This window comes from Aythya marila, assembly GCF_965140915.1.
Source record: "Aythya marila genome assembly, chromosome: 3".
NCBI classification, from domain to species: Eukaryota; Metazoa; Chordata; class Aves; order Anseriformes; family Anatidae; genus Aythya; species Aythya marila.
The window spans coordinates 69,985,203-69,998,501 of record NC_139044.1 but is presented as its reverse complement, the minus strand read 5'-3'; the positions used below and the strand labels follow the sequence as shown (position 1 = coordinate 69,998,501).

The 13,299-nt window shown below is 38.1% G+C and overlaps 1 protein-coding gene across 3 annotated transcripts in view; it reads left to right on the top strand.

Moving 5' to 3' along the window:
• Positions 1-13,299, top strand: part of ATG5 (autophagy related 5) — a 79,489-nt gene that overhangs the window by 51,216 nt on the left and 14,974 nt on the right. The window lies entirely within an intron of this gene.

The following is a 13,299-nucleotide window of genomic DNA, read 5'->3' as shown; positions in this document are numbered from 1 at the left end:
TTTTTTCCCATTGAGGTCTGACCTTTAAAAATGTACTAGAAAAGAGATTTATGTATGGTTACTGAGAAGTATTGTGTGCCAAGATGCAAATCATTTCATCATAGCATCATACCATTTCATAGAATAGCATTTGTTGATCAGCACTTATTCAGATAAACATTGCTAAGAGGGTTTTATATTAGCCTCAGAGATTACAGCTGTTGGAACACTGATTCATGTTTTTAGGTGGGATAAATTTGGAAGCAATGTACTCTGTAAACTGTCATCTAAATTGTTTCATATAAAGCATTTTCCATCTTGTTCTTGCTGTCGTGTCTTACCAGGCTCTATAAATGGGTGAATTCTCAGTCAGTAAATCACAATTCATTTTGAGAAATGTATGGTACTATAGAGAAGATTGTGGTACAGAATTTATTGGTGTAGTATCAGCACCTTTTCACAGTACAGCACTAAATTTGAAATCACTGTAAAAATCTATGAAATGTTGTATGCAAGCATATTTCAAGGTCAAATAGTTGTCATGGATTTCTTTAAGAAATGTGGTGACCTCAGAAATCTATTAGAACATCAAAGTATGTTTTAACTCCTGCTTAATACTTGTTAACACGTGGAAACAATTTCCAAAAATAACAAAAGGTAAGAAAAATGTGGAATGTTGCTAGCCATGTGTCCCTTTTTTTTCTGAAACAACAATTTTAGAGCATTATTTTAGGTAATACTTTCAACTAACTGTCCAAATGATAAAGCGAGATACAAGTAGATACTTGAATGTTGGCACAAGCAAGTTTAACCATCTTTAAGTACTCAAGTTTCAGGATCCTACAAACACTAGTGAAAACACACAAGGTGAATTTAAATATATGGGTAAGAGACAATGCATGTTGATTTGGAAGACAGTCAAGAACACAAATTAAATGAAAGAAACTCAATAAGCATGTGTATGGAAATTATTCCAGGTTATAATGAATAGTCATTTTTATGTGGATTTGCTAAACCTTCAGGTGGGGAATGTATAATTTACAGCTTAGAAATGGCATCACTGAGTGCTAATTGCTGACGTCATTCAAAGAATAAGTGTAATGTGACATTATAAGAGTACCAGTTACATGACGCTTCCCATTAGTAGGCCTTTTTTGCAGAAGTTGACAAATGCACCAACCTTTAATGTCAGGATAGAAATTTGCTGTGTTTCATTTTCATTACAGGATAAAATAAAAACTGTACTGTTCACTCAGCGGGAGCAAAAACTGATGATTACTTGGTAGAAAAGAAACTAAAACAGATATGATTCCTACACTTAAGAGGGGGGACTTGAAATTTGTATTGGAATGTACCTGTTTCTGTATAAATCTGCTTAGTTTTGGCTTACTTTGATCCTTAAGATTCTACTGTGCAATGTGCAAACTGAAGGGTTTAGTAACTTTTGATTCTTCACACAGGCGTGAGCTATCTGGGATTCAGCAGAACTTCTCCTGCAGCACAGCCTTGTGGTGTTGCATTTGATTGTTCCTCTCACACTCTGAGTGTTCCTGCCTAGGAGGTAGCAGAAGGAAAGTTGTCTGAGCTAAGTGCAGAAAGTAACGTGAATACTGTACAGAGGTGGACTGATACAAGGAGCCTGTGGAGGGAGAGGCAGACTGACTAAACAAGTAGTCTGGGAAAAAATGACAGATCTGGGAGTCATTAACTGTGGTGGGGAGGGCAACTATAAACAATGTGGTAGGATGAAAGAGATTGGGGCAAAAGCCAGAACATGACATAATAACTGTGAACACCTGGACAGAGTAAGTGGGATTTGAGATGATAAAAGGATGAGGGAGGAAAAGAAGCACATTTCAAGTGGATCGTGTACTTGAGATGGAATAAGGCGTTTGTGAAAGAATGGGGCTGGAGGCCTTGCTGGTGACATGATTCACGTGGCCCAGAGAACTGTTTGGAGAAGCAAGTTGAATTCAAAGCTGAGAAGAGTGTCCTGTGCTGGCCAGACAAGAAGATAAGGGTGCATAGGCAGTCAGATATCAAACAGTGGAACTATGCAAAATTGAGGGATGATAGAGAAAGGATCAGTTATGGAAAATTACCTGAAAAGTTGGATGCCTGTGACAACTTAGTGATGATGCATGTGATTCTTACTGCTGAGGAACATGCACAGGGAAGATCAGTGCACAAAAGAGGTGTGAAGAGCAGCACTGGTTTATGATTGACTGCTCCAGTCTATTATACACTGCTCACTGGAGATTCAACTTGGCCAATAAATGAGGGAGAGGACCTAAGAGATAATCAGCAATCTGCTTATTTTAGCCCACTGAGAAAAGGTAGATGATGAATTCAAAAAGAAGGGAAAGAACAGAAAAGGCTGACTCATCTGAGTGATGTTTTCTGTCTAGTCAGCAGCTTCCTTTTCCTACATGCACCTTGGTTCAGTCTGATCTGGCTCATCTGACTTCTGATAATCATCTCTACAACTTTCTTCTACTTTTACTGTGTTCCAGTAATACACTGTCTCCAATGACTCTCCCAGTGCTACTCCCAGAATGACATTCATCCTCACTGATGTAAATCTTACGTATTTCTTTAAGGCTTTTTTAGCCTTGGCCTTACTCTTGCTTCTTGCTGTTCTCTTACACCCTTTAGACTTAGCTCGGCACAGTTCTTTTAGTATGTCCCGTTCAGTCTGCTCATCTTAAAATTCATTCTGCTAAAAATATTCATAGTGCTTGCCTTCATGCAGTATCTCCTCAGTTTCTAAGGATTCTCTCCTGATATGCCAGTCACCATTAATGTCTTTCCATTCTCAGAATATGAGAAAGAGCTTTGATTGTTCTTTTGGCTTAATCTACTCATCTCATTCGCTATTCTTATGTGATGTGTACCTTCTTAAATGGTCATGCTGTACTACAGCACCGAGCTATTACATAGAAAGAAAAAAAACACTCAAACCACTAACTCACCAGACTGCATAGTGTCACTTTTGCATTTTGCCTGAAGAAATGTTAGTGCCCGTAACTTGGATGAAATTCTCCCTTTTCCAGCAGGTGGAACAGACTCCTGAGGCTGCTGAACCTCAGCATGTGTGTGCTGCTGCAGTCTCCATGAATTCCACTCAGTCAACTCATTTCCCCTCTGATACACTGAGAGGTTAACAGGCTACATCTGTCAATACATGCCCCATCAGCTCAAAATGCAGAGGAGATTGTAGGGCTGAGTGGCTTCTGACTGCTTCATGGATATATGAGAATTTATTTTGCAAGCATTTTTGGAAACCAGGGTTGCTATGCACAGGTTTTTTCTTTCAAATGAATGTAACTACATTTGAAGTTGAATCCTTGAAATTTGGGAGTTGTCAATATTGTGGACTGCCTGTCCGATCTTAGTATCTGTATACGTGCCCACTGATCATTATACAATTTGTAATTATTCTCTAGCACCTCACCTATTTTTTTGTGAGAATTTTGTCTAGGCACATCTGACTGTCTAGGTTGTGCAGTGAAAAATCATTTTCCTGATTGTTGCAATGATGGATGGAGAATTAATGTACTTCAGGAAGCATTATGATTAAGGCAGCTGAATACTGCCCTTGGGAGTTGGATTCAGTTCTCCCCTAATGAATTCATTCTTATGTGATGCTAGGCAAGCTGAGTTATGAAACCACCCATTTTACAGATGGGAGCACCAGGAAAGTAGTGAATAACTTGAGTGCTACTGAACAGCTTGATCATTTGTACTTGGAATCAGTGAGAGCTCTGGGGCTTTGACTGTACAAATGCCAGGCAATCTCTGCAGTCAAGTTCCAGGCTTCTCATCACTTTTCTGCTCTTCCTCCAAAAAAAAAATATGTATGCTTCTGTCTTTTTTGGTCTAATATGTCATCTATAAAAAGATAATACCATCTCTTGCCACAAGAAAATCTTTCTGAAAGTTTCTGAAAGAAAAATAGCCTCTGTTCAAGATTGTTTAAATTGACAATTTAAATGTCCTTCTTGGACATTTTTTGATATTTTCTAATTATTGATCTTGTAAACATGTTTTGTCTTTATTTATAATTTAAATTTATTCCAGTTGAGGCATTTATGTGATAAAATAACATACACTGTTAAGTGTATGTTAAAAAATGATGGCAAACTTTTTTCCACATTAGGATCTTCAGACTTTATTCAGAATTATCAAAGTTCAGAATCTACCTGGTTTTTGTGAACAAAGAAAATATAGTAATATCTAATCAAAGATAGTCTTGAAGACAGTAGGTATTGGCAGAGCAATTTTTCAACCTTTCTCACTCTTATTTTCAAAAAGTAACTTGGATAATTTTTTATTCTTTTTTTTTTCACCCCCCCCGCTTCTTTAGTAAATCAGTGCATCAGTGACATTAGCTGCATCTTCTTGTCACTGCAGTACAGTCTTTGTGAGATTGTTTCTTTCCATTTTCCTCCATCTGTTGTACTTTTTTTTCTCCCTTTTTCCTCTATGGTTTTGTCTTTTCCAATGACTTCTCATTCAACTGGAAGCTTCATGGTAATTGTGGTGATGGCTTGTCTATGGTAACATCCGTAACTGAGCTTTGTGCCGTGGGAACACAGAATATATGATTTTCAGACTCAGCGTTTGTAGCCATGTATGTGAGCTGTTCCTGCTGCCAGATACTTAAGGACCACCACAAGAAGAGGAAGGGAATGGTTTCAAGAACCACCCATGGTGTCTATATGTCTTTGCTTTAGGAAACATGGATGTAATTAAGTCTCCCTTTCAACTGTGCTGAGAAAAAATATTTCAATGAAAATAACGTATTTATTTGTATGTGGATTTAATATATACATTGATTAGCAACTGTTGAAAACATTATGTTAAGGACGTTGTCAGGAGTAGAACAGGTTGCATGGTGACACTAAAACACTCATAGTTAAAACGTTCCTTGTAAAATACCGTGTCAGTATTGCTTTGGACTGTTACAGGCTGTGGGTAATTGTTTAAATACTGCATTTTATTTAAATTAGCTTATGAAACTATTTATTCAAGGCTTTTATTGTATATTGAAGTTGTCTAAAAAATAATAATAAAAAAAAAAACTTAAGCAGTTATTATCCGCAACCCATACTTCCCTGTTTCTCCTCAAGCTGGTCCTTTATTCAATTATGTGTATATTACCCCACTTAATTAATGCTGTATGGTGCACACCTCTCTGGGTTGCTAAATAGCTTAATCTCTGTCATGGAGTGCACAGCAGTTTGCAACCCATTTGTCAAAACACTATCAAGCAATTTACACATTACTAGAAATGTTGAGAAAGTGGGAAGAAAAGCAGTACTTTGAATTAGAACAAGCACCAAGAAGTCAGTGCGTTTCTTAAAACTTTCTGAAATGACCTTAAGTTGACTGTAGTTACCTGCAGTTTCTCTGAATGTAGTGAGGTTAGATATGCACGTTTTTGAGGTCAATGAAAAAATCCTATTCATTTTATCTCTGTCAGGTGGAGGACAGGTAAAATAGCTTGACCCTGGTGTGTTTTTTTTATTTTTCTCCTCTGAACATCCTGATTCAAGTATAGATGGATTTGTTTTAACTTTCAACTTGAGACTCCAAAACATATTTACATTTTCCAGGAGATTAATTATCTTTCAGTCATAATTTTTTTTCTGAAGGTATAATCAAGTCACTTCCTTCAACCCAGATCTTGAGGCAAATATAATGCAATTTATTACATTAAAGATGACACATTTTATGTCAGCTGACTAATTTTCATAGAAGCTGTACAGGTAAGTTGAATAAGACAAAATTATGTCATGAGCAAGTAGTCATATGGTATCCTAAAGATGAACAGTGTCCTAACAGTATGGTGTGAAAACTTAAAATTTGGCAATTTAACGAATATGAATATTTCCACTCTGTTGAAAATAGAAAAAAAAAAAACCTTATTTTTCTCTATGGCTTATGCTCGTTTGTGAAAGCTGTCCAATTATTTCATAGCAGGCTGCATCCCACAGAGCTCTGCTGCTGAGAAAAGAACACTGAATAGCTAGGAAGCAGGGTGGGTGATGTTAGGAGACTGCTTTGAAGAATACCTCTTACCTCTAGAAAAAGAATTGCTACCAGTCAAGGTAGTAGATGTCTTTAAAAATAATACAATGTGGAGAAGACCTTCAGAGAAGATGCTTCTTTAACCTCACAGTACAGCAGTAGGAGGACAGTCCTTTCTCCTGGAAAACTAGGTTAGAACTGATCTAACAACACTTTCTATTCTTCTACCTAAGTATGTAGATAGCAAATACATTAAATCAGTTATTTTCTTATTAGTTGAGTAGTCTTTCTTTTTCCCTGGTGCATATTTAGCAGGTTCACAGGCAGCAGTTGCAGTTGTGGGGCAGCAGAAACAGTAAGACCAAGTCATCAGGTAGAAGAAAGTTTGGGACTGGCATCCTGTTCTTACACTGAGATTGACGTAGTGTCAGACCACACACTAGCCCTCTTCCAGTAAGTTATTTTTTTAGAGCCACCTTCTATTCTGTTCTAGTCAGCATTTGTATTAAACGTGGGTTATCAGAATGGTTCATCACTTCTCACTCATGCATCTGTACAATGGCGTTAATGCGCTGTTGCTTCCGAAAACATCTTGCCTGAGGCCATCCCCAAGTTTCAGTTTGAGTTTTTAATGTCCATGTTCTTTGGTGGCTGTCTGACAGCTGCTAACTGACTAAGGAAGGTCTCTTCTGCTGTTGCCAGCTGTTTAGCTCCTTGGTTATACAAAAATGTTGATTGATCACCTTGCCGTTAATATTGATGCATCCTGGTTAGTTCAAATTTTTCTTTTTTTCTTTGTCATTCTGATCCTCCTGTGTTGACAACAAGTTTGGGAAGCAGTGAAATCCTACTTGTCATGTTTAAGAAATACTGACATTAAGGTTCCCATCCCCCAAACTAATTAGCTAATCTCTTCTTCCTCCCCATTGCAGCTTACTGTAATATATCTAAGACACTTCATTTTCTGTTTTTTAGCTATTGTAATTAGAAGCTGTAGTTTATCAGTGATGTTGCCAGGTCATAAAAGAAAGACGCTTCAGTCTGAAATTTTGCTATGGGTACTCTGTGCTCTGTATCATTACATTGCATTGTTACTAAATTTCATAAATACTGCTTACTTAAATTCATCTAAAGGCTCAGTTCAATTGAGATCAAACCTGGGGAGGTCTTTGGTTGTCTAGGTAATATTTAAAGGTGCTAAGTTGCTCTTCCTGCACTACTGATTCATGACTCCCTAGAATTTACTAGGAAACCTTACCAGAAAGTAAGCGATTTAACTTCATTGTCAAGTCTTTTGAGGTAAATGTTCACAATTTCTGCAACTTGAGCATATTAAACTGTTCTTGTTTAGTTCTCAGTCGTGATAATCTCTTATTAGGGTGGGGGATGCTTTGTTTCTGGTTTTGCCTTTGTTTCTACCTAGTAGTTCATGTAGTGAAAATAGATCAAGATATTTCAGTGAAGTAGTTATTGTCAGTTCTACTTTTTTTCTTTCTTCTTGCTTTCCATCCTTTTGTCCTGTGGTGTTTGATTATCTATATTTCAGTTTCGTAGAGTTTTCCAAACATTTTCTGTGCTATTGGATATGAAAACCTGAAACGTTTACTTAGGGACTGTCTATCTGCATTCTTCTATTTCCCAGTTCAGATTTCTTGGTTTTTTTTTTTTTTTTTTTTTTTTTTTTCAGCTTCTTCCAAGAAATCAAATATTCTAGCTACATAGGGTAGTCCGGAACAAAATACTCCAGTTGTCCCCCTTTCTTCCACTATTTCATAATCCAAAAATTTCACGAAGATCCTTTCCAGACAGCAGTCAAAAACTTCCTAGTTTTACTTCTCTTGACTGTGTACCATGTCTTTCTGAATCTAAGCCCATAACAGATGTCTTTTCTAGTTCAGCTTGGTTTTCATGAATACTCACTTGGAATGGGTATTCATGAAAACTCCAGGGTTAGAATCAGATTATTTTGATTAGTCATGCCACAGCTTGTAAATTTTTCTCATTTCTTTTCCTGTACTTCTGGATGCCACCTGCACAGACAAAAGTGGTTGTATTAATTGGACAGTCCTTGTGAAGTTAACTGGAGCTGTCAGCAGCAATTTCAGTTCTAGAAAGGCAGTCTTTCTTTTTTCTTTTTTTTAATGTTACTACTGTTCATAACAAAATTTGATATATTATGGAGGCTTAGATGAAGCTTTATGTTGCCTGGGATCTCTTAGACTGGTTAGTTATAGTTGGTATACAGGAAAGGAAGAGATGATGTTAAAGACTGTGTTATTGCCTACAAATACGGCATAAGATCATGCAGTTGATATGATGGAGCATTTTACTTATAGGTATTAAAAAAAAAAAAAAAGACAAAATTAGTTCTGTGTCTAAAGGGAGATTAAACCATGGCTATTTTTCCCTACTGTCTTTCTTTTTCCTTAATTTACCGCTGTTTTACTGAGGTTAGGTAGATTAGACTACCATGTTTACAGTGTCAATGTCATTTATAATGGATAAATATAATTGTTACCTATTTGTTTTGTTGTTTTTTTTTTTTCACCTGGTGATAGGTGTTCCAGCTGCTGATTAAGGGACCTTTGTTTTCAGAAATAGTGACATGAAGTTCTCTACTACAGGGTTTATCAAATTTGAGGGAAAAAAAAAAAAAACAAAAAGAAGCATGTGAATAACTCATAGCAATCAAAAAAAAAGTGCATGTTTACAAGGTTCCTATAAAACTATTCCCAAGGGTTAAGTTAAAAGTTGTCTCATCTTCTTAGGGGAAGGGGATGTACAGGGTGTGATCTTAACTACAGGACAACTGCAAGAGGAGACAGCATTTAATGGAATGCCTTGAGTATGCAAAGGGTTAAAATGATAGCAAACAGAATGAATCTGGGGGAGGGAAAGCCTCTTTCCTCTTCCCCACTAGAAACTTTAGACATTGTACATGATGTGAAGATAAAAAATTGTATAATGCAGAAGGAAACTGTTTTCTTCCATTACTATCATGTCTAAACAATTCTGGATACAATTTTAATTTGCCAGTGTTGTTGAAGTCTTCGTAAGGGTTGTTTTGATTTTTGTCTCATGCTTCCTTGAAGACCCAAATGGTAAACATTTGGACATAATGACGCAAACAGTAGGCTATCAATCAATCCCAGTTTTCACAGCATTGTTGCTCATTCAGAAAAGCTGTGTGAACTGACCTCTTTCTACAGCAGTGTCATTAGTTCCTTCAGAAATAAAACAAGGATCAAAAAGACTTCCAGGATTTTTCTCTTAAGACTTGCTGTACTGAATGATATTGTAAAATTAGTGATCGACTGTTTCCAATTAAGTCTCAGCTTTTTTTAATGCATTTTGTATGAGAGACTACATATTAATTGTTTTTGTTCTCCCCCCAGTTTTCTAAGCACCGACTTCCAGTAAATTAGCCAAACAGAAAATTGAATTGCGATTAGATTTGCCGTGTGGGCTCTTAATTTTGAAGCAAGTGACAAACAGTGTAATGGAGGAGTTAAACAGATGCAGTGTGAATGCCTTTTATTTGAAGTGAAGTAAGCGTCTGAGGTCAGAATTAGCAGGACCATGGGAGCTGCAAAGCAAGGAGAGCAGTACAGCAGCATCCTGATCCTGGCTGCTTCTTGGGAACCGACGTAGGAAGTTTTTGCTCCACGTGTCTTGCTAATAAGGCTGGGTGCTTGTGCTCTTTGCAGCCTGGTTTCTGCTTTGCAGTGCTATTGAGGTGCCGGTGTTGAGGTACTTTTCCAGGCCACCTAAATATAGAAATATAACTAGTCCTGCTCAGTCTTAGGCAGTTTAATGGCTACACTTTTTCCCCACGTGGGTATGACAGTGTTGTGAAGGCATAGAGGCCTTGTAGTGTGCAGACATACTGAAAGGTGTTTAGAAGCTCCCAATCTTATTACTGCTAATCCATTTTTTTCTCGCCATCAGCTTCCAGTCCACTGTCTTTTCTGCTGTGAGAGTCAGTAGGTCAGAGCTGAAATCCAGACCACTATTTAAGCCAATCCACCTCCAAGCATCCTTGAAAATGGTGGAAAATGGTGCTCTCCATGTTAGAGGTCACCATATCTATCTCCTTCTTGGTGTGAATCACTGTTTGTTCCTGTTTTCTTTCCCCAGCCAGGCCATCAGTTTAGATTATCCATCTGTATCTGCCTTTCAACTGTCTGATTTCCTCTTTTGTTTCGATTTTTAATTTATTTTTTTTACCCCTCTCCCTCACAACCTCCCCATACCTATCAGGCCCAGTGGTTGTGTTTTTTTAAAGTTCAAGCGGAAAGATTTGTGGCTTTCTTCTGTGTTAAAATTGCATACTTTTGATTTAGTAGGCCTTTTCGATTCAAAGGGGATGGAAGCCCTGAGGTTGGCTTGAGGTTATAGAGCTAATAGCTATTAGTCATGACTACGTATAAAGGTGCAAATAATCTAAGGGTTAGCGCTGTGGCAGCTCTGCTCTTTATGTGGCTTCTTATATTTGGGGAGGGCTTCTGTATTCATGATGTTCTTGCCCTCAAAAAAAAGTGGGGGGCCTGGAGCTGGTTGTGGTCTTTTGCATGGAACAGCAAAAACTTTGCTGCAAAAACAGCATAATTTTGTTTTAAGGTTGGATCCAACTGTACCTCAATCAACCATACAAGGATTATCTGCTTGGTAACTTGCGTGTCCTCAGCCCCTTTCCTAGTCTTTCTTCTTCCATCTAGCAACTTTTCTAATATCTCAAGAATAATATGCTTGTTCAGTGTGACTTAGAAGTGGTTTCTGGGCATGCACTTGCATGCACATTCAAAAGAGTAGAATGCAGGAAGAGGTACAGCAAATAGGGAAATAATCCCGTTTCTCGGACCAGCCTCTGGAAATTTGTTAAGCTTCAGCTAAATTTATTCTGTCGGCCACCCAATAAGTTTTATTAGTATCAGACTCCAGACTATTCTCTTTAAATTTGTCAGAAAGCCAATGACTTTATTCAGGCACAACAAAGTTTTATAAGTCTATTATTAACAGTAGTAGTATGAAATGGAGAAAGTAAAATCCTCGGCAGAGCAGAATAATATTTTTTTCAAAATTGAGTTTATTCTCTTTGGAAGCTACAAGCCAGCACTGCTGGAATTCTCTGCAGAAGAGTGGTGGTATCACTGCAGAGCAGCCTGCTTTGAGGGCTGCGTTAGAGCTATGCTTCCTGGAAGCTTGGAGGTCCTACCCCAAATTCCTGGTGGAATAGCTATGGATCTCAAAATCTAGGCAGTTGGGATTGGGAAAATGACTAGAAACGAGGCAAGTTTTTTGTCTGTAATCTGCCACACATTTGGGTTCTAGTAGGAAATCTGCTGGAATCAAGTATCTTGACAAAATGTTTTGGTTGTCGTGCATTTCCAGTTTTAAAAGGAATATTTTTTGTGTTTTAGGAGCAGCCCTCAGGTTCTTTATGCACTGTATGGACATTTCAGTGTGTTCCCACAGAATTTATCACTTAGACAAAAGATGAGTGAAGAGACAAAAAGGAAGGAGAAATTAGAGGCACAGAGAGGGGATGTGGCTTGCGCCTGGTCACAGAGGTCAGTAGCAGAGTTAAGAACTGGATTTTTTTTGAATCCTAATCTAAATCAGTCTGTCTTGCCCAAAGGAGATCACAGAGCAAGTTCACAGTTCACTTGGTATGAGAGACTAAGGCATCAAAAACTTCACAGAGGAAAATAAAGCTTTCTCATAGCTTCTCATGTTTTCTTGCTTTCAGAAACAAGCATGCTAGCAACAACTAAAGTACACAAAGTACATGTATATATGCTTATGAGTTTTTGTATTATTTTTATTACAGTAAACTTCATAGAAAATGTGAGAATGTTCAAAATTACTCTTTTTCAGTAGGGGCATAATCCTGGTAAGGTTGATTTGATGTGTAATGCATGCTGCCTTTAGTGCACAACCAGTTACAACTGGTGAAAATGTAACTGAAAACTTCAGTGAGTCTACCAGAGCTTTTAGAAGGTAGTAGTCAGCCTCTGAAGGTTTACAACATGAAGTTCTCAACCAGGATACTACAGTGACAACAGGATTTTGTCATTGGGGTGTTGAAATTTTATTTATTCTAGTAAACAAAAGAGGGCCAGAACATGTGGTGTTTGTGCTGTATGACTGTTAGCAGTTCTTTGGCATGATTGTGCTCTAGGCCAGTTAACGCTCTCCCAGAAAAAAAATAAATAATTATCAGTGTTCATGGTTTAGCAGCCTGGCACCTACTCTTTGTAAGCCATATAGATAATGGAATGGGTTGGGTTGGAAGGGACCTTACAGGCCATCTATTTCCAACCCCCCTGCCATGGGCAGGGACACCTCCCGCCAGACCAGGTTGCCCAAAGCCCCATGCAGCCTGGCCTTGAACACTCTGAGGGCATCCACAGCTTCTCTGGGTGACCTGTGCTGGTGCCTCCTCACCCTCTGAGGGGAGAATTTCTTCCGAATTTCAAATCTAAATCTTCCCTCTTTTAGCATAAAGCCATTTCCCCTTTTCCTATGGCTATACTCCTTGCGTCCTTCCTTCTGTGGACAGGGAGATAATTTAGCTGATTAGGTATGAACTGTTCTCTGAACACTTGCCCTAAGGTTGAGAGAATGTGTCCTGGTCCATTTCATGAGCTACATCTATACCTTTAAGTTAGATCTGTGTACTGTAGCCTTATGAGGAGGGGCTGAGTACAATTATTCCTGTCTTCCTTGATTCCCTTTTGCGGTCTTTATATATTCTGCCTTTGTGCGTATACGTATGACCTGATTTTCACAGGAGATAAACATCTTAAGGGGCTGGAGAACAGAGAACCTGCAAAACTAAAAGGCCTACAAAAAATGAGAACAGTAGTAGCCTTACCAATAATGTAAAATGAGTAATCCACTAATAAACATTGTATTTACTCTGTCTTACTGTCTTCTATGAGGATTCAGCAGCACTTATTAATAGTGCTTGCCCCTTTCTTGAATAGCTCATTTTAATCAGAGATGTTGGGAACTCTACATTCAATGGATAAATTGTATTTTCCATCTTATTTGTGATTTGGAGAATATTTGTAAGAGAATAAAGGTCAAGCTTGTTCTTGTATCAGAGCCAAAGTTTTGTGTGGTGGCTTGGTATGTAGGTAGAGGCGCTGTAATCATTGAAGATGTGAATGCCTCTTGTGCCCCTTGCCCTTCTTCCCCTGATGGGCATCATCACTGCACTTACTATGGCAAAATGCTGCGGGTGTCTACACTTGGGGAAGTGTCACTGAGTCCAGTATCTTA